The 22,449-nt window shown below is 47.9% G+C and overlaps 1 pseudogene; it reads left to right on the forward strand.

The window, feature by feature from the left end:
- Positions 1 to 18,189: 18,189 nt before the first annotated feature.
- On the forward strand, positions 18,190 to 21,656 carry LOC142362204 (tetraspanin-7 pseudogene; annotated as a pseudogene).
- Positions 21,657 to 22,449: the final 793 nt, after the last annotated feature.

The raw sequence follows: 22,449 nt of genomic DNA on the forward strand, positions 1-22,449 counted from the left end.
TATTCATGGGGGAGGCGGGCCCGGCGCCACGGGGCAGCCTGGGCCTTGTAGTCCCTGGCCGGCGCGGGGCCGGGCGCGGAGACGGGCGGCGGCGGGCGGCGGGGACTACAGCTCCCAGCGCGCACCGGAAGGCGCACGGGCCGCGGGGCCCGGCAGCCGCGGGGCCCGGCTCCCTCTTCCCCGGCGCGGCTGCCCTCCGCCGGCGCCCGCTCCGCGCTGCGGGGCCGGTGTCTGCGCCGGCAGAGGGGCTTCGCTGGTGCCTCTGCGGGGATGCCGGCCGCGGGTGCCCGGTCCCTTCGGCTGCCCTGGGGGAGCAGGGGGCCGGCTGGCAGGGGATTGTCGTGGGTCTAACGGCGATGGAAGGCGCCGGGACAGCAAACTCCAAACGGCGTCGTCTCCGAACCGAGCCGTGGCTTCCCCGCCGGGCGGCCCCGCTGCCTGCCGCCGCCGTTTGGTCCGTTCGCTTGCCCTCTGCCGGGGGACCTGTCCTCTTCTGCTGCGAAAGGAGTGTTTCAGCCATGAAACTTGAAAAATGGGTGCTGCGCCGCCCGCTTAAGCATAAACGGCGTTTGATGATACTGCAAATCACTAGGCTGACGCATACAAAGGTTTATTAGTCAAGAAAACTTCTTTCCAAGAAAGATGTGTCAAGAGTTGGTCGTAGCTACTAACTGTTTTCTGAAATGTTACCCTTTTTCCTGCTCCTCTGTTCTGTTTCTGATGGGTCATAGTTCAGACACAGCGTGGCTACAACACCCCTTTAGTCTGAGCACATGCTCGGTATCTAAAATACAGTTTCACTAGAACAGACTCGAGGGTACATTTTCTGACCTTTTCTTAAGTATTTTACTTCACGGAGAAGTATTCTAGCCGGGATTAATTCGCGATTGGGCTGAGCTTTGGAAGTACGTGGTATGTAGGGATCAAGCACAGACATGTTGAGACAGTCGGGCATTTCACTTCCCGTTTGGTGTAGTAATAGTCTCAGTTTGCTGTAGAAGCAGAGAGCCGGCGTTTCATGCCTGAACGTTCAAAATACACGTAATCAAGTAAAAGTATAAGCTATGCAAACCTTTACTTCTGGGGAAAAAGAGCCAGCCAGCATCTGAAAGATAAGGAAGAAAATCTAACTTTTGGCATTTTAATCTAGTGCTGTACACCCATTTCGAATACCTTTTTTTTTTCCCCCCCTCCACAACAGGCGGGCGAAGGCTACCGAGAAGGCTGGGACACTGTACTGGACAAGAGCAAGTCAGTTGCTGCTTTTGGGGACGGGCTTTCTTGGCATCTGAGCACACCCTGGCTCCGAGCACGGCTGTTCGCAGCTGCAGCTGCTCGCCGCTGACCACAGCCCCTTGCCTCCGAGTCTGGTTCTAATCCCACCCCTTCTAGGCACCGGCACTGGATCTGCTGCAGGGCTGTAGCATGGCAGCTGGCGGGTACGACACTGTGTAGCGTTGGCTAAGCGGCGTGTGACAGAGCTCCCGCAGCTCAGCAGCCTGGGTCTGAAGTCACACTAGTGTCCCTCACGCAGCCGATAAAATATTTTGTCCTTTCCCGCTCTGGTTTTTCTGCTATCAGTGTGTGCCAGGCCTGTGCTTAAGCCCCACTTATTTGCGGTGTGATATGTTCAGTTCAAGCCATGCGTCCCGAGTGACAGTTCAGCATTTCTTGAGCTGGAGCTCCTCCTGCTACGTCACCGCTGGTATCTTGTGTGCAAACTTTTTCAGCCCCTTAATAAACTACAGGCATGTTCCCATGCCTCCCACTGCTTCAGCTGCAAAGGTTCGATGATTTCTGGTCAGAGCTGGGGAGCACTGCCTTAGCTTGCAGGAATGACCTGATCTGATCTGATTGGCAAGCCCTCCACTTGTGGGAATACTGTGAACCTCGCCAGCCTGGTTTTCCTTTAGCTCGTGATGCTGCACCCCGGATAGGTCAACAGTGTTGGTGCTGTTGCGTGCGGTTACTTCAGGCAGTGTTTGCTTTGCTGGCTCAGTGAGAGCTGAGGTGGCTGAACACGCTGTTACAGGGACCAAGGTCTCTAGTGACGTGAGACAGTGCGGCTGGAGACTCTGCCTGTGCTGTTTCAGCCTGGTCTGCGGTGCGCAACGCTTCTGAAAGCGGAGAGGGAGCGCTGGAACGGGAGGAAGTTTATCAAGCCACCAGCACTGCTGCGGCCAGCGATCCCAGGGCTCCGCGGCTCTGCCAGCAGCAGACGCGCTGGTATCGCTGGAGGTGGCCTCTTGCCAGGCTGGTGCCAGTGATTCCAGCGACAGCTGTGGTGTCACTGCAGGAGCATGCTAATTGTGCCCTGATCCCTGCTTGCAGAGGACTACGGTAATTGAATGCCCCATTAATTAGCAATTGTGGGATGGGTCACTGGTGTCTCCTAAGTAGCTGAGTGTAACTATAAATCGGTTCTTAAGTTTGTTTCTAACACTTTGTGTATCTGCTTCTTTAAATGTCACCGTTGACATGGAATTGTTTTGAGGTCAGTGGCAGATGCCAGTAGTGAAGAAAAGGCTTGGCAGCTGATTCACACATGTCTTCCGCGTTTCAACTTGACTCGAAATGCAGGGTTTTTGTTACCTAAACTGAGCCTCACTGAATAGTGACCAACCACAGCACAGTATATCTGCGGTCATTTTATTGTGTAGAGTCTGAAAGGTTCCTTGTGCACATGACCCTGCTCTTAGGAAGAGCTGTTTCCAGGATGATGTAGGAGCAAGGAGGGGAGCTAAGTGTACTTCGGTCTGCCCTTCTTCCCTCCTCCTTCCATTCCTTCCTCTCTCTTTTTTCTCTTTCTTTTTCTTGACAAGTTATTTTTACATGTGGTCTCTTAGGAACTGATAGCAGTGATGGTGACATTAGCTAGGCTCGCTTGATTGTCTCCAGCGATCTCTGGTTCATGGTAAATAGAGTCTCGGTGTGACGTTTGAATCAGCCCCAGAACAGATTGCTGGGGAAGTTACCAGGTCTGTCCCTGTCACAACAGGTTCTTAAGAACTTGCCGTAACTTCACCACCATCACCCAAAACAAACCTACCATTAAAAACGAGCATTAGGAAGGTTGTTCAAGAGTCCAGCCTAAACTGGTGTTTGCCTGCATCCAAGCCCAGTAGCTCTCGCCCTCCTCACTGCAGGTCTGGAGGACAACTTTCCCCCCGCGTCTCTGTAGCAGCCGTCACCTGTTGAAACATTGTCATGTCTCCTTTTGCCTTCTCTAGACTAACGAGTCGTGAGATTTCCTCCATGAGTCCTGGCCTCTGGGCCATGGAGATGGGTGCCAGGCTCCACCTGTGTCCTCCGCCAGGATACAGGCGGGAGCGTTTCACGGGCGAGCTGGGGCGGCAGCGGGAAACACAGGCCAGGCCACAGACCTGGTGGCTTTTGGCAACCCTTGCTTCGTGCTTGCCAACTAATCCCGACTTCAGGCAGCGTGTGCCGAATTTGTGCTCCCGTTACCTGTCTCATTTCAGGAATTTCTCTGTGAATTATGAAGGGCAAGATCTTAAAAAAACTTATTTGATGACGAAGATGATTCCATCCTTCCCTCCCGCCCTCCGCCTCCTGTCACCTGTGGTGACTGAAGGGTTGACCTGGCAGCTGTCCTGCCAGCCAGCGGCTGACGGAGCCGAGGTTTCTGGGGAGAGCGTCCCGCAGGCGGTCACCAGGGCCTGTGGGGCAGCACGGCCAGCTCTTGAACACGCCTCCCCCTCCGCCCCGCTTCATTTTTCTATTCTGAAGTGATTTTTGGAGAGACCACCTGTTTCAGGCTGTGAGCGAGAAGCGGACAGACAGGCAGAACGAGTAGTAGCTCCACAGCATTTATTTCACCAACTTCCTGGGAAGAGAGACAGATTTCTGTCATTTCAGTCTCACTCACCACGTTGCTGTTATCGTTCAGGAAAAAGCAGCCGCAGGCCAGCTCTAATATACTTTATTCCCTAAGGCAGAGAGTTACGGAGTGGATTTGCGTTGCTCCGAAAAAGCATCCTCTAAACTGCAGGCGATGTGCTGAGAGGGAAACTGAATTGCAGTTCTGCCGCGAGCAGAAGTGGCGCGGCCGTTCTCTTGGGCATGCAGAGAGGGCCGGGGCAGGGCAGAGGCTGCCGGTTGCCACGCCAGAGGGTTGCCAGCCAGACCCAATGCCCGGCGTGGCGTCGGTGTGTCTGCTCCTGAAGGCTACGACCCACAGCAGCGCTGGGAAGGTCTCGGAGTTGTTGCTTCAACACCGCTTCGATGGCTGCAAGCTGCTGTACAGTGCCTACAGCTGGCTCCAACAAAGATGATTTGGTGATCAGAAGAACCAAACCATACACTGGACTGACTCAGCTGCTCCTGACGTTACAATTTACCCTTAAAATTTGCAGGATGCTTGAGGTCAGTCCCTTATGAATGGTGGCTGTGAAGGGAAATTCTGTGGGGAGCTGATCGCAGTGAGCAGTGCTTTGGTACCTACCCCAGGTCCATAGAATCACAGAATGCTTTGGGTTGGAAGCGACCTTTAAAGGTCATCTATCCAACCCCCCTGCAGTGAGCAGGGCCATCTTCAACTAGACCAGGTTGCTCAGAGCCCCATCCAACCTAGCCTTGAATGTTTCCAAGGATGGGGCATCCACTATATCTCTGGGCAACCTGTGCCAGTGCCTCACCACCCTCATGGTAAAACATTTCTTCCTTGTATCTAGTCTAAATCTACCCTCCCCTAGTTTAAAAGCGTTACCTCTTGTCCTATTGCAGTGCACACTGCTAAAAAGTTTATCCCCATCTTTCTTATAAGCCCTGTTTAAGTATTGAAAGGCTGCAGTAAGGTCTCCTCGAAACCTTCTCTTCTCCAGGCTGAACAACCCCAACTCTCTCAGCCTTTCCTCACAAGAGAGGTGTTCCAGCCCTCAGATCATCTTTGTAGCCCTCCTCTGGACCTGCTCCAACAGCTCCATGTCTTTCCTGTGCTGAGGGCTCCAGAGCTGGACGCAGGACTCCAGATGAAGTCTCACTAGAGCAGAGCAGAGGGGCAGAATCCCCTCCCTCAGCCTGCTGGCCACCCTTCTCTTGATGCAGCCCAGGATACAGTTGGCCTTCTGGGCTGTGAGCACACGTTGCTGGCTCATGTCCAGCTTTTCATTCACCAGTACCCCCAAGTCCTTCTTGGAAGGGCTGCTCTCAATCACTTTGTCCCCCAGCCTGTGTTGATACTGGGGGTTGCCCCGACCCAGATGCAGGACCTTGCACTTGGCCTTGGTCCAGCCCCAGCTGCTGTGCTTGAGACAGTGGCATGGGTGCAGGCAGGCGTGCAGTGTGCATGTGGAAGGGGATGGTGCAGATGGTGCATCGTCCTCTTCCTCTCCCTCCTCCAATTAAACTGGCAGCTGACCTGCACAGCACAACGCAGAGGCACCCCAAGTCGCTGCGAGTAACGCAGCTGGGGCAGCAGAAGCTGTTAGCTGTGTCAGCACAGGGCTCTTTTCGGGGTCGTTTGCGTGGGAGGCGTGCGGGGCGAGCAACGTGGCATTGCTGTGACAGAGAGATGGATGTGACAGACACACTCTGGGCTTTCCTTTTCCAGGGAGAAGGATCACCGAGGAGGCACATCAGAGCTTGTGCCTCTCTACACGGAAGGCTGGAAAAGAAAGGCAAACCAGAGACGTGCCCCTGTGAGGGAGCCTAGGATTGTGCAAGTTAATCTTTCTGTTCACCAGAGGAAACCAGAAGTCCTGCAGCAGAGCCCAACACCCGTAGGCTTTGGAAGACAAGGAGAGACAATGGAGCTATTATATACAGTCTTGTTCCTCCACAGGGACAATTAAATCACACAGTGCTATCTTCAGCAAGTAACAGGCTGGATTAGAGCTACAGAGCAGAAAAGTCTGGGCTAAAGCCAATTCGCAATCCTTAACGCACACTAGTCTGCCTCAGATTTGAAAGCTGTATGGCATTATGGGAGACTTTGGGTGTAATTCCTGAAAATAAATAAACAAATGACTTGAAGATAATGGCTGGATTATGAAGCACTCAAAACCACTGCTGATGTCAGTGCAAGATGTGGACACAAGGAATAAAAGGACAGGTTGAGAACCTTAGGTTAAATTTGTATTGAAAACCCTGGTTTAGCAGTGGTACTTTTCTGTTAAATTCCTTCCTTCTCACAAGCCTTGGGGCATACATGAAGACTAACAGCTTGTCCTACAACAAATTGAGCTGGGGACTGGAAGAGCAGGGTGCTGCCTGCCCTGCGCTGACTCCCCAGGGAATGGTTCAAAGCGAACAGTAAATTAATCTGGAGCAGGTGGTGCAGTGGCTTCCCCACGTACAATGCCCGTATGGGGAATTAGTCAAAGTGCTGTTATCGACTTGCGTGCTCATCAACTCCTCTGTTTGCATGAGCTCTAAAATGCCTTAGGTGTACATGCCTTCGTTTAAGGACAAGGCTTGCACAAGTGAAGTCCTTGACAAAGTTTTGTCACACTTCAATGTCTACGGGACCTGGCTCCAGGAGCTTGCTGCAAGTAGGCTAAGGCTGGAGGGCATCAATACTGTTAACATTGTATTTCCTTCCATTGTGTCATTGGATTAAAAAAAAATCAAGCCTGACACATGACTCCAATCCCTTTATTACTAGTACCTAGAAATACTCTGATTCACAAATTCCAGCTGCTTTTGCCTTCATAGACTAGATGGGAAAAGTGCTGAACTCCTAAAAGATCCCTTCATAATGCCTTTCTCCTGAAAAAAATTAAGTTGCTAATAAAATCATTAGGCTGCCTTAATGTTACCTGTGTTTGTGTATGTGTTTCAGTAGGAGTAAATAGTTGTACAATGCAGAATCAGAATCTAAAATCCAAAGTTACACCTACTGCATATCAGAATGTTTGATTACCTCCCATGGATTTGAGTCAAAATGTCAGATCTGGTGCCTGTGTCCTCTAACAGACCTTGAAATGAGGAGGTGCAAGCTCCAAGAAATAAAACTTGTTCAAACTTTCTGCAGAAGATCCTGGGGTATGCACCTAAGGATGAGAATGGAGAGAAGGAAAGAGACATCATTAAGAAGGAGAAATGTTCCTTATTTGCTCCGTTCAGCTTAAGCTGAAGGTGTGGAACAGGGGGGTCTTGAACACACTTATGATCTGGACACAGCAATTTCACTGTAAGCCAAATGTTTGCTGAGCAGGTGGAGAACTTACTGGGGAAACAAGGGCAATAAGTTTGAAAAAGACTCTGTTGGGGAAAAAAGGGGGTGAAGACTACCATTTGACCACAACGGACAGCTTCCTTCCACGTGCACTAGGGCTCTTGGTTCTGGCAGAGTGGTTTAAAGAGTTACCACCCTTCAATCGGAATTTAGTGCCCTTAATGAACTTGTGAGGGTTTATGCAAATCCATCCTACCTGGCATGACAGTGGCCTAGAAGAGCTCTTGTAACCTGTCCCTCCATCTCTGATGAGAATCGAGGAACTAAACAGCAACAACTTCCTAAACCACTTGCTTAAGGGCTACCTGTGCCCTGCAACAAAATGCTTCCATCTGAAAAACTGAATCGTTCCCAGCCAGGTTACTGCCTAAATTTGCTGTTCTTCTTGGGAAACCAAAACAAAACTACAACAGTATAAAAGTGTACGATACCTATGACTTGGGCACCATACAAAAGAAATTGATTGAAAGCAGTGTTCACAGATGGCACACCAGAGTTAACAACCATGTCTTCTAAGTGTTCTGATAAACACATTGAATTCAGGCCCCTTCTCCTGTGTAGTTAACCTTGCTATTGGCAGAAATAACACTACTTTAGCTGTGAAAGAAGTATATGAGACACACCAAGGCAGGGGACTTTGCAAGCCCACAGATGGTACATATCAGTGCCAAGAGCTTTATTTGTCATAATAAATGTCCTGTTGACATATCTCAGAGCTGCCATTACAAAGCAGAACCAGTTGTGATACGAAATATTTACAAACAATTGTAAAAGTGACTTAACCCAACTTAAATTGGGAACTTCTTTTCACACGTGGAGATTCCATATCAAAAGTGAAGTTATTCACAAGCAAACTTATCTTGGGGATGGTAGTACTGACCAGGACTTTGTTAGAGACCTGTGATCTGCTACCTAAATCTGAATCTTTCACCTAAAAGTACTTTATATAACTGAGCAAGAAGATGAAGGGTGTGGGTTCCCCAGTTGTCTTTTTCTTTTCATGAGACAGTTGTCTACAAAGCTGTCAGAGAACAGTGAAGGGGGGCAAATTAGAGATGTGGCAGGTGATGATAGCATCTAGATATCTTGAAGGACAACAAAAGGGTAAGATAAAGTTCCCATCAAAGTTTATAGGTCTTGATTCCCATGTTTACCCCAGCTTTGCATCACCCAGTACTGCTGTACTCAAACTTGGGCTTGCTTTTAATGAGTGACTTTTCTATGCAGTGAAGAATCAAGTTTTACATGCCTAGGGGGGTATGTTATGCTGTATCTACTTGCTTAGGAAGAATTCAAATATTGCTCTGTAGCAGAAATCCTCCTTTAGCTCAAAGATAAAAGGGTGGCTTTTGAATCTGTAAGATTCTGTAAGGATGGATTACAGTATTTTTTATTTTAGGGAGGAATTAGGCATCCCTGAATTGACTGCAACAGTCCTAGTTCCTCATCAAGGGTAAAGGAAGAATTGTGTATAGTAAAGATTTATTGCAAATTTTTAATTCATTATGTACATAAAATAAGAACTGTCTTTTTCTCCAGTATTGCATATTATAATTTTCTTACTCCTTTTGTTAGTTTTGGTTTGTTTTACAAACCTGGATTAATCTATCTGCATTATATCTGTCGAAGGAGATTATGTGAAATTCAAGAATGAGGAACTGTGCACTAATTTCAGGTAATCCATGTGAGATACTGATGGTTAATTTTTTTTTTTTCAGAGTATTTAAAATTAACGCTATAAATTAAGCATCTTCACAACTCAGCTTCTATTCACCGTCTCCTGGAGAAGAGAGGCTAGTCCGAATTGGAAGACTGGCTCTCTCCACATTGCATTCCTCTTCCTCTCCTTCTGATTTCCAAATCCCACCTGATTTCCTGCCCCCACCCGATTTATTTCAATTAGTGTGTTCAAAAGGCCTGTAATTCCATTTTCCAGGTCTTTCTCTCAACTTACTGCCACATAACCCCTTTTACCAAGGCAAATATTGTCCTTTGGACAAACTTCTGTCATTGCATTTGCACCCATTTCTTCTTCCTGCCTGCTTGGGTACCACCAACTTGGAGAGCACAGGAAAATTAGAATTCCAATACTTGGCCAAAGGGAAGGAAAGTAGTTAAGAGCACAGATTTTAGGGCAAAAAAAATGAAACCCTGGCCTGAGTAATGCTCAGAAGATATCTCCAGCAGTTCCAAACAAAATCTTGACTGAGGAGGTGTGAAATAAGGTTGCAGAGATTTATTGTTTGCCGAATTTAACCATTTTCCTGTGAGAATTACAGACAAAAAATCCATCCTAGTCCTTTGCCAGCTTTCAAGCCTGTAGTACAAAGCCTGGAAGGTAGCTAAAATACTATTTTTAAAGGAGAAAACCAGTGTCTTTTACCCTAAACTTTTTCAAAACAGTTTTTCTGGAACCATTGTTGCTGGAATTTAAGAAAAAATTGTGTTTCAGACTCAGTTAAATATCTGAAAATTTCAGCTCAGGTAGTTAAGAATATAGAATCATAGAATCATAGAATATCTTGAGTTGGAAGGGATCCCTACGTATAATCGAGCCCAATTCCCTCCTCCTCACAGGACTACCTAAACCATATGACTAAGAACATTCGTTGTCCAGACGCTCCTTGAACTCTGGCAGGGTTGGTGCTGTGACTACTTCCCTGGGAAGCCTGTTCCAGTGACCAACCACCCTCTCAGTGAAGAACCTTTTCCTAATGTCCAGTCTGAACTTCCCCTGATGCAGCTTCATTCCATTTCCTTGTGTCCTATTGCTGGTCCCTGGAGAGAGGAGATCAGCACCTCCTCCTCCGCTGCCCCCCATGAAGAAGCTGTAGACTGCAATGAGGTCACTCCATTTCTCCAAGCTGAACAAACCAAGTGACCTCAGCCAGCTCTCCTGAGTCCTGCACTCGAGACCTTCCACCACCGTGGTCGCCTTCCTCTGGACACACTCCAATAGTCTGATGTTCTTCTTATATTGAGGCGTCCAAAACTGCACACAATACTCCAGGTGGGGCTGCACCAGCGCAGCATAGAGTGGGACAGTCACCTCCTTCAACCTGCTAGCTGTGCTGTGCTTGATGCACCCCAGAACACGGTTGGTGCTTTTGGCTGCCGGGGCACACTGCTGACTCATATTCAACTTGCCATCAACCCAGACCCCCAGATCTCTTTCTGCGGGGCTGCTTTCCAGCCTCTCAACCCCCAATTTGTACGTATAACCAGTATTACCCGTCCTAGGTGGAGAATCCTGCACTTGCTCTTGTTACATTTCGTATGGCTGGTGACTGCCCAGCTCTCCAGTCTATCCAGATCTCTCTGTAAGGCCTCTCTGTGCTCAAGGGAGTTGACAGCTCCTCCTAGTTTAGTATCATTGGCAAACTTACTTAATGTATATTTGATTTCTGCATCCAGATCATTTATAAGAAACATTAAAGAACACTGGCCCTAAAATTGAGCCCAGGGGAACCCTACTGGTGACTCGCTGCCAGCCTGATGTAACCCCATTTACTGTAACTCTTTGAGCCCCATCTGTCAGCCAATTGTTCACCCAACATATTATGGACTTGTCTAGCTGTGTGCTAGACATTTTGTCCCGCAGGATGTGGGAATCGGCTGGGCCATGGGCGGCCTTGACCGTCTTGATGGAATAGAGCCATATCTATGAGCTAATTATTTTGTGCACCTGTGGTTGAAAAACAGGAGGAAAGGAACGAAGAAACAGGATGGGAAAATCCAACTCTTTGATAAGCGTGAAGGTCATGTGAACAGACCCATGATGACCAATCAGAAGAACAAAGGAGCTACATGCCAAAAGACCCTCACCAATGAGACTCTGGGGATGGGGGACAAGGAGATATAAAAATTTTATGATTAACCATTGAAGTGCTTCTGCTGCTGCTTCTGCTTGGTTTTGCTTGCTTTGTGACTGCCGTAACTTATTGTGGCGTGCTGCCACAGCAGGATACTGTGAAAGACAGCATCAAAAGCTTTGCTAAAATCCCAAACCACCACATCTACTGGCTTTCCTTGGTCAGCTAGATGGGTGACCTTGTCGTAAATGGAAATTAAGTTAGTCAAGCAGGACTTTCCCCTCATGAACCTGTGAAGACCAGTAATTTCAAAAGTACATACAAATTGTCTCAAAGAAAAAAAAAAGGAAGTATTCGGTAGTCCTTCCTACAGGAAACCTGCCTGTAATTCTCCTCTTCACTATAATGCTGATTGATTGATGCTTTATTGCATACAGGCAAGCTATGTAATTTAATGAATAGTGCAACAGGCATTTTTGAAAGAAAATCATAGTGAGAATGTTTAAGATTTTACCATCACAGGAGAGCTAAACAAGATTCTTCATGTCTGAGAGTATCAGAGAAGACAGGCAGGCTGAGAAATTATCGCCCTGATGCAGGCAATGATGCCGGTGTGGTGTGTTGTTTCCTTTAAATAAGTCTTTCCTGACCTTATCAGCAGATAAGCGTGATGCTTGCCTGAGGACAGCACACTCCATGTGAGCAATTCAAGGAAGCTGTAAAAGTCCACGGATCCAGACCCCAAGGCTTGGAAAATCCTCTGGTGCTCTAATGTTGTCACATTAGAGAAATGTCCTAACCATTCACCTCAGCAAGCACACAGTGACCCCAGGATAACAGCCTGTGCCCCATGGCATTCTTTAACCAGTCCACAGAGAGCACGTGCTCACCTTGTCCTCTGCCTGTGATTGCGTTGTCTGTGAAAACCTGGAAACACGGCAGAGATGAAGAAGATACATGTGCAGGTGTGAATCAGCCGGTGCCTGTGGAATACCTACCTTTTTGTTGGACCTCAGTTTTCTGTTAGATGCTTCAGCTGCAGCAATTGTTTACGGGATTTCCCAGTTCCTGACCCAGGGACCCGGAAAGCATGAAGCTCACTTGTAAGCAAATATTCCTTCTCCCCGCTAACCTTGTGCCAAGCACCAGTAGGAAGCAGGGGACTACTGGTAGGTATTTGTTGATACATATACATTACAGGCAACATATTGATCACCTCTTATCAGACTGTGTGCATAATAATTTTAATATAATCAGCAATGACAGATGTTTGTTCTATAAAGCTACACTTACAATACTACTGAAAAGTCTACTGCCCGTTGATTAACATCTCAAAATAATGTTACATGGTGTGTTGTGGTCTACCATACGCATCCACAGAGGAATATTCTCCGTTATACCACTATCCTACATCACTGGTCATGAACTGGAAGCCTTCAGTGTTGTGAGAAAATTGGACAGCAAGGTGGTTGTGCTATGTGAGTCATGACTCCCTAATTTACCCTAATTTATTTTGTTTTGGATTGGCTAGTCCACAATTAGTATAATGGCATTTGTTTAAGATAAGATAGGAAAAGAAAAGGGGTTTTTAAAAAAGCAAGGTCTTTGATTTTCAGAAGCAGCAAAGGTAATACAAAATCATACCAACCAAATGAAAAGCAGAATAGATTCTTGCTACTGGAGATTGTGGAAATCTCCCTCATCTATCGAAATCCATATTGATAAGTGTAGGTAAGTATTATATGAATTGTTGAGTACACTTAACTGCTGTCAATATGCACATTACATAGATCCCAATATGTGAAACACTTAATACCCTCAGCTCCCAATACAACAAAGGGAAATTGAGAATTAGTAGTAATACATTCAAATCTTTTTAAGACCAAGCATAAAATTTGGCAATCTTCAACCTTTTTTTGTCTTCCCCTTGTTCTGTGAAATGAAACTCCTAAAGACCTACTTCTTTTTTAATTCCTCTGACATGGCATTTTGGCAGTCTTCCCCACATATCTAGCCTGCACGCTATTTGGATGTACTAGTGTTGAAACATATCTGATGTTCAGCACATAATAATTTTCTATGGGGTAACTGGAAAGTGCATTGAATTTTCCTTGAGGGACTTGCTCGGGGCATGGATCATATCATCCTTTATAGCTATGGGGAAGCTACAGCTAAAATTAGAATTTGTGTTTTATTTTAAGGTTAAAAAACACATTAGAAATAAACCATTAATCTGAAGGAGCTCTGATCGTTGCTATTAATAGTAAAGCAGGTGATCTATAATAGAGATTGTATACCTGAGTTCCTAAAATAAACTCAGTGCGACAAAAATAGCACTCGTGCTACTGCTGTTGGTGAAGTACATTCCAAGAAAGAGCAGGCTGAGTTCTGCCTTAGGATCACACTGGCTGCAGGCGCAGACGCCTCCTGCTCAGCTATGCAAGCTGGCAGGAATCCCACCCGAAAGCCGCTCCGGGCTGCTCGGCTGTGTCCCTCGGTCCCCCTGATAGAGCAGAAGCACTTTATCCAATATTTCCTCTTGGATCAAGGGTTTGCAAAGGGGCCAAGAGCAGATGGCATTTCATAATCTATTAATTTTCCCTGCAGGGACTTGCAGCTGGCATTGAGTTGTGTTATGAAATGTTAACACATTCCCTCCCTGGAGTTAATGGGAAGAACAAGGGGAAATACTTTCTTCCTCCAAGTCCATCTTCTTTTCCCATCCAGCCTGGACTTGCACCACATCCATGCTGCACAGCACTGGGAGAGTGTAAAACTAGGACTTCTGTTCCATTTGATTCAATTTAGAATAAAGACATCATTCAATTTTACATAAAAATAATTTCAATTGGATTTTGATAACTTTCCTCATACTAAATAATTGCTTTTCCTGTTAACAGTTCTGTTGAATTCAATGGAATTGAATTTATGGTGTAAGAGATCACTCAACAGGACAAAGCATCACAAAATCAGACTTTAACATGAGAAATCTTCTTGGTTTGTACTTACAGGGATCACACCCAGTAGGCATCTTGTCCATGGGAGGAGCTCTTAAGCGCATCACCAGACAAGAAATTACCAAGAATAAATAGTTACAGCACCAAAAGTACACTGGTATAACATCAGCAGGATGCTATGGTAGCATCACACGAGTTCTAGTTTTCCCCAAGGTAAATAAATGCAGGTACTTTTGCAGCTGTAGTACCTCTCGGTGAGTGATGACATGAAAACCTCATTCAGGTGTCTAAGGAAAGCACACTCGTGAACACTAAATAGTGCTTTTTTGAAGCTACTCTTGCTACCCATATTTTTACGGTAAAGCTCCTAACTACCTGATCTTGCTCTCTGTGCCAGTGCTGCCACTTCTTCTTGTAGCCAGAGCTACCTTGAATAGCCATGAACTGGGCACCACAAAAAGGGCTCCATTTCCGTGAGAAGCCATGAAGGACCCCTGCATTGTTTTTCTCTCTGTTACGGACTGATTGGCAATAGTCACTTCAGAATTGCAAGTGTAAACTCAGGCAAAAAAAATCACAGGAAGCAGAGACAGAACACTGTGTTAAAATCATCATGCCTGTGCCTGGGAAGTAAAACTTCAGGCATGTCCATACCAAAACAGTAAGGGAAGAGGAAAATTCATGCTTCAAGCAGACTGCCAAACAGTATTGCAAAGTGCTGCCTAATTAGCTGTCTGCTATCGCCTGCACATCCGTCAGACACACTGTTTGGCAGGCTTCTTCCTGCCACTAGGCACCAGTTTTCTCTCAGATATGTTAGTTTGCATTTTCCAAGGTCAGTCTCACTGTATTTGCTGTCCATGTTTGTAACCACTCTGGTAATCGGTACTGCTGTTCTTGCTAGCGGGTTAGGCATTTCCGAATCCTCACCCCTTACGGTATTTCCAAGACACTTTGCTTTCCAAAATGACGTGTAAAGGAATGTCACTTCTCCTTCACCAATTTGTCAGTCCACATATCACATGCAGTATCATGAACATTTGTTCAGTAGTGTGATTTCATGAGATTCTGTAACAGTTTTCTTACTAAGATGTAAACATACTTTATGATTCTGCCAATGTCTGAAAAATCAAGCTATTCTAGTAAGATTATTTTTCAGATACTGCAGCTGTTTCACTGTTTATGGCTTCACAGACACTCAAGGAGATCAATCCTACCTCCTTTACTTATTCAAACATTTCCAGTGGCACAGCTTATGAGAATGGGCGGAATTTGGCCCTGTCAACTCATTTCACCCAGGTTTAAAAAAGCACAAATGTCGACAAATCTGACATCTTCTAACACTGAACGCTTAACGTGATTTTTGGAGGAAGTTCAGCCCTTAGCTGCCAGTGAAACCAATAGTTATTATACACCAAGTACTTCACAACAGCACCAAGAGATCATAAAACATCTTTACGGAGATACTTTTGGGTTTCTGTACCCTTTGCAACGTCATTCATTTCTGACACATGCTGGAGGAACCTGGGTGGCAACAGATCTGCCCACATGCCCTGTATTTTGACTGTTCCTACCCGGCATAATGCATCCCAAGATGCCTGTTCTGTTCTGAAGCCCTGTTCTGAAGCTATTTTGCCTAGCTGCTTTCACTGTAAAGAAGGGCAAGGGTAACAGAAAACACCACTTCTTGGTGTTCTTTTTGGTGTTGTTTTTTGGTGTTGAAGCCAAATGTGCCTTCAAATCTAAGACAGCATCCAGAGAGAGCGTTCACAGGTTTGTCCTGAGAAAAGGGGCTGTAACCCCCACTAGCACTGGCCAGCCTAGCTAGTCTAGCCCTTCTCCTATGGGTTTCAGCTGTCTGCGATCCAAGTCCTAGGTCTGGTAGCGCTAGATCCGAAAAACTTCTGAAAAAATTGCTCTGTTGTGAGAAAGTACACAGAGTCATGCGAGGCAAGAAAGGCAAAACAGCAGTGGGTAGTTCTGAGATGTGGGTAGTCAGCAGTTCGAGGATTCGACAGGAAAAAACACTGATATGAAAAGGCGTAAAATCCTAAGAGAAAAAAACAGGTGGTTGGAAGATGGCAAGGCAGCAACGATCAGCCCATTCCAAGGACAGCAAGGACTTTTCCCCGCATGGCTGACAACTGCCTGGCCAGCAGAGACTTGCTCCTTCAGAAGAAACACAGCTTCATGAATGTCACCCACAGAGCCTCCCAACACTCTGTGTTCACTTAGGCGTGAATCCGTGAAAACCATCAGCCTATAGCCACGGGTTATGAAATTCCACACCTGCAGATCCTCTAATTCTGTCTTTGCCATGAGCTTTTATTATTCACTGTGATATTAGTTGTATGATTTAGTGCTAAAATGGGTAATATAACGCAATGTACTGGGGACTGCTTCTAGAGCATGGAGATCGTCGTTCCTTAATCATCTTGACATGGAGATCTGGGAATCGTCTGAGAAGATCTGAGAATCAAAGGAACTAGCTTGGACTCAATCTGTCAAGAAACTGATGAAGGGCTTATCTTGTAAAAAGGCAAAAGAGGAGAATCTGTAAAACGCAGGAATGATGACAGTGTCCTGCTAAATAAGTTATTAAGGCTTCTAATAAAGAACAGATGATGTTTCAGTGATGATTATGCTATATTAATACTTTGGCAATCATGAGTTTCTGGCTGTACATTAAATGGACGTGTTATAATGTGGTATATAAAGCACCTCCTTTCCTTCCATGATACTCTAACAAAAAGAAATGAACAAAATGGCTTTCTCAAACCTTCACACAAAAATTACCATTGGAAAACAATTTAACCTCAGAATTCAATCACAAAGGAGCTTGATAAAGATGTGAACGACAGGGTACTCTGACCTGATTTTTTTTTTGATGCGACTATTGCATATACAAACCAAAACCCTCAATTTCACTCAAAATTGTATCAGTGGAAATACTAACGAGGGTAGTATTGCCCCAGGGTAAGGATTACAGAAAAAAAAGGACCGACAGTTTGAAGTGCACAGTGATCCAGTAAACTACACAGGTTAAAAATCTTTCACCAAATAACGAAGCTGTGACATTTCATTAAAACATTTTTAAAAAGCAATATAAATGTTTCATAGAAGTCTGATAGTATGTTAGTGTATAATAAAATTCATTTCTTGAGCGCCTGAGGATGTATGAAAGCCAACTCTATGCCTTGCAATGCCTTTGAGTAGTTTCTATATTCAGGTCAAAGACCCATAGTAATGAAGATGGTACAAAATCTCGAACTGAAGAGTGCTACATACCTCTCGTGGTGTTGTCAAGGAGTGCGAAAGAGACACTGGCCGCTTAGTACCGCCAAAGACTCCCTAAGCAAGGAGTTACCACTGGGGATGCTAATTCTACCTCTGCTCGAGATCCTGACTCATTTATGGTTTCCTTCTCACCTTTCGCTTACCTGGCTTGCGGGAGTAGCTCGTCTTTGGCACTGGGAGCGTAGGGATGGCGGAGTCCCGTATCAGACCCTCCGGGGCCACTTGCTGCGTGGCAGTGTCTGTCTGTGGACATTCCTCCAGGGCGTTTAACGCCTTCCCTACGGCTCAGTGTCACCACGGGCTCAGTCAAGTGAACACTTAATGGCGTCAGGCCACCCGGGAAGCGCTGGGAAAATCCCGACTGAGTGACTGACCGGGCACGTAGGCAGTCAACAGTCAGGTGCGGATTTATGCTCAGTTCTAGGAAGTGTCCTAAGAGCACAGCTTGATGCAGTACGAGAAATAAAAAAAATACAACCTCTTGTTTAACAGGTTTCTTGGGTTTCCCGTGGGCTATTTGTGGGTTTCAGGTGCTACTGCTAACGTTTGCAAGAAGGCGCTCCGTGCCTTGCCCAGGGTGAGCCCGGGCTGCAGCACCCTCCGGCAAGCGCTCGTTTCCCGCTCTCCGCCTGCAGAACCTTTCCACGGGGCGGGAGGGGTGTGTGCTCACCCCCTGCCTCGCTGCCCCGCAAACCACTCAGGGAGCGCTGAGGGGGGTCTGTCCGTCCGTCCGTCCGTCGGTCCGCCCGTGCTCCTCCCCCCGGCTGGCGTGAGGCGGCGGCGGGTTCGGCGGGGGACGACGCCGGGAGAGCGGAGAGGGGAGGGAGGGCACCGCCGGCCCGCCCCGCCGCGCCGGGCGCTGAAAAGGGCGGCGGAGCGGCGCGGCTGGCAGTGGGAGGCTGCCGCCGGGGGAAGGAGGGTGGGAGGGAGGCCGGGAGGCTGCGGCGCCCAGAGCTGCCCGGGAGAGCCGCCGGGACCCGCCCGCACCCCCAGCACCCACCGCCAAGCCGCCTGCTCCTCGGCCCGGCACCCTTGGGCAGCGGGGACCTGCCCCCCGCCACCGCCCGGCGGAACCCCCCGACCGCCACGGCCGGGCCTGAGGGCATCATGACCCTGCTCAAGCTGTCCCTCATGGCCTTCAGCTTCGTCTTCTGGGCGGCGGGGCTGACCATGCTCACCATCGGCCTCTGGGCCAGGGTGGCCCTGGGCACCTACCTGGCGCTGTCGGCCAGCGGCTACCCCAGCGCGCCCGCCATCCTCTTGGCCACCGGCCTGGCCGTCATCATCTGGGGCTTCCTGGGCTGCTTCGGGGCGGCCACCGAGCACCGGGGCCTCCTGCGCGCCTACGCCGTCTTCCTGACCGCCGTGATGGCAGCCGGGCTGACGGCGGGGCTCTCGGCGCTCCTCTACCGCCGGGACGCCGCGCGGGGCTTGCGGGAAGGGCTGCGCCGGGCCCTGCTCGCCTACGGAGAGGACGAGGGGATGGCGGACGCGCTGGACGCTCTGCAGCGTGCCTTGTCCTGCTGCGGCGTGGAGAGCTACCGCGACTGGCTGGCCTCGCCCCGGGGGCTGGAGCAGGACGGCTCGGTGCCCCTCAGCTGCTGCCGGGCCCGCCGGGGCTGCCAGCGCAGCCCACCCGATGCGCGCCGGCTGCACCGCGACGGTTGCTTCGGCAAGGTGTCGGCCTTCGTCAGCAGCAACATGTTCTACGTCGCCACGGCCGCCCTGGGGCTGGCGCTGCTGCAGCTCATCGGCATCGTGCTGGCCTGCCTGCTGGCTGCCCGCGCCCCTGCCCGCCCGCTGGGCATCGCCACCCCGCGCTGAGACAAACCCAGACCTGCCCCTTATCCACTCCAGCCCCCTGCTTCCCCCCGTGCCCCGGAGATCTGGGTGCACCCGGCCTGGAAAACGCTCCCTTCATGGACCTGACTTCCACCTGAACTTCCTCCTCCGGACACCGTTCCTCTTCTGGAGCTTGTGTCAGCTGCGTCAATGCCACAGGCACCTCTGCAGCCCCTCGGAGCTGGGAAGGTGCCTCCTGGCCTGGCCGCAGGGCAGCGGGTCCCCACCACCACCCGGAGCCTCTGGACCGCTTCTGCAGGAAGTGGTGGCAGCGTGGACAGACATCACCCTCCGGGGCAGCGGGGACAACTGGGTCAAGGCTGACCACACTTCTGGGCGATGGAGGCATCCCAGGGCAGTGAAGTGAGGGCCGGGAAAGAGGAGGGGGTCTGGGAAAGCAAGAGAGGTGTCTCTCAGCGTTACACTGGGTGAGCATTCCTCCAAGACTGGAAGATGATGTTACCGGAGAACTACTGGAGTGCACAAGGACCAGGTCAGGTCCAGGGACACCCAGGTAGCCATGCCAGCAGGTGCCATCGGAGGCTGCTTGAGGGGCTGCCCAGCGGCGTACACGCCACCGCCGCAGAGATCTCCTACCTCCACTGTGTGGAGATCCAAGCTGTCCAGCCACCACGGGGGTGCTGCTCCCTCCTTCAGCATGTGCCTGTCCTCTGAAGCAGTGCATGGCTGGTGATGTCTTTGCAGGGCTGAGAAGACCTTAAAGCTGGGTCCCTGTCGTGCAAGAGGATAGCAAAGACGGTAGGATCAGACCCAGTTAGGGGTGGCAAGAGGAGGGAAGGGCACGTCGCCCTTCAGAAGTTTCCTTTGGACTTTTGCTGTTAACCTCAGGGTGAGAAGAACAGACTTTCTGTTTTGTAGAAGAGTTTCTAAAAACCAGCCCCTCAGACTCTTTGGCATTTTTCCTTTTTGCAACGGATCTGTCTCTGGGGTGTGTCCCCAGCTACATTTTTGAAGCCAGATCTGTACAACCTGCCAGTGAACACAGGACCCCAAGAGTTGCTGCATAGCCCCGGCTACCTGTGTGCAGGTCAGACAGCAGTGTGAATCTACAGGATTTTGTTCTTCCCAGCAGTTCTGGGCGTGCATTTGGAGCTTTAGGAAAAGCAAGCTCTGCACTTTACAGGGTCCTGAACTTTCAGAGCTTCACGCCTGCTTCTTCCCACTTCCTTAGATCCTGTGAGCTGGACTTTCAGATGTTTCTCTGCCTCACAGTAGAAAGACGTGCCCGGTAGCCCCCTCCACCCAGCCGACTGGGGAGGGCGGAGTTCAGAAAAGAACCAAGAACCGCGAAGGAGCTCCAGAATGTGGCATCTTTTGGGAACGCGACTCGCAAAGTTGTGGAGACTGGTCAGACCCCAACAAATACCAGCAGGACAGGAATTCTGAATGAAGAAGATGACTGATAGCTTCCCGGAAGGAGTGTCTACCCAGGGGGCAAAGGGGATTAGCAGTGAAGCTCTGGTGCCTCTCCCTGAGGAAAACCAGATCAAATGCGCAGCTAACTCTCCTCACGCTGATTAAATCCTCCCTCTGTACCTAAAAGAACCCTGCCTTGGCGTTTCTGTGCTTTCCACCTGCTGAAAATTAAGGTTCTAGGAGTTTGGTTGACAATGCTCCTGGGGGCAAAACCAGGGCAAAATGTGTATTCACTTGGAAGGATTCTGATTCACTCAGGGCCAGTTCTCTCAACCAAAGCTCACAAGATCAAAAATATAAAAGAGAAGTGGGGTTTTCCTTTTTAGAGAGTGATTCTAGTCCACACAGATGGAGCTTCAGGTTCTGGATTAACCATTGTGTTGTGTTTGGGCATTAGCTGGGGCTTTATCTTAACTGTCCCCTTTTTCAGATATTAGGTGGCTCTGTAACTAGGATAATCGTGTTTCCAGGTGAAAAGTGCAATTTAAATAGACTTCTCAGTCATTTGACTGTTCATCTGCATAGGTGAACTCTGAGAATGTGTTGGGAAACTCTTCATAGAGAAAACAGTGCTTCATTTTTAGCACTGATGTTTATTGTTTTACAGAATGTAATTTTTTATTTTTATTTGTAAATGTGTCTATTAACACTGCTTTTCTGGAGTTATGTACTAGTGCAACGCTTGTTGTTTTCTGGAAATCAATGTCATTTACAGTTCTAACAGTGGGCAAAAAGTATAGTTTGTATTGGAAATGATACTTCAGAAATAAAGTTTAGCAAGTGCTATGACCAAAACAGGTGATTGTTTCAAATCCAACTCCATATTTGTATTTCTGTATGTCTCCACATGGTTCAACTAAGTGCAAATGGAAGTAAGTGCACACTGAAATGAAAAGACAGAAGCATGTTGTGGTTTGTTTATTCAGAAGATTCGTTAAAGAAGCAATAAAACAGGCGTTGTGGAGTGTGTGGGGAAGGGACATGGAGTTGCACTGGGTGCATCACAGCAGTCTTTATCTGAATCAATAAGCTCTGAAAATTTACAAGAATATGTCATAGCTCGTTTTTTTGCTCCACTGATTACTAAAATTATTTCTGATGCTGACCCTAGTTGCTTTATATGACACATAGCAGTCAGTCAGAAGGAAGGATGCTCTTAAAACACGTTCAACAAAAATCCTTGTGTAGATCTTCACTGCAATCAATTTGTTGTGTTTTTAAGTTGCTAGGAATACCAAAATAGGAATGATAACACCAAGTTTTAAGCATAGCAGTACGTGTTTGTGTGGTGGCCAGGACCGAATCTCAGGATGTGGACTTAATGCAATAAATAATTCAAAAGGTAAACCATCACTCTGCACTCTTGGCCTGCACTCGCTGAAATGGGATAAACCTTGGCATACGATCACGTACGTGTTAAGCACACTTCTGCCAGCCAAGATTTTGCAGACCGGCTGTGAGCTTTAGTTGAATGTTTATTGCTAGTTCCTAGAATAAGAATTAACAACATTAACTTTTGTAGATGTATGGAAGAAATGTCATTCTTTTCTAATCAGTTCCCAGGTTAGCAGATTCCCAGTAGCTGTTTCAGTTGTCTTGAATTCTTTAAGCTCAGTGACTGCATTTTTATTTAATTTTAAAAATGATCTAGATACAATGTTAATTTTGTTCTGGATGCTCAGAATGGCTGTAACTGGAAGATGTTACACCCCACAGCACCATCTACCCCTTGCTGGAATACGTATTTGCTTTCTGTCATCCTCTCCAGCATAAAGTCACTCATCAAAATGGTATACTTCAATAAAAGTTCATCCTGTCTTTCACAAACAGCTAATCTCAATTTTAACATCACTGCTTATTTAATCAATTAAAAACCATACCAAAATAAGCACAGGAGCAAGCTGTG

This window comes from Opisthocomus hoazin, chromosome 8 (assembly GCF_030867145.1).
Source record: "Opisthocomus hoazin isolate bOpiHoa1 chromosome 8, bOpiHoa1.hap1, whole genome shotgun sequence".
NCBI classification, from domain to species: domain Eukaryota; kingdom Metazoa; phylum Chordata; class Aves; order Opisthocomiformes; family Opisthocomidae; genus Opisthocomus; species Opisthocomus hoazin.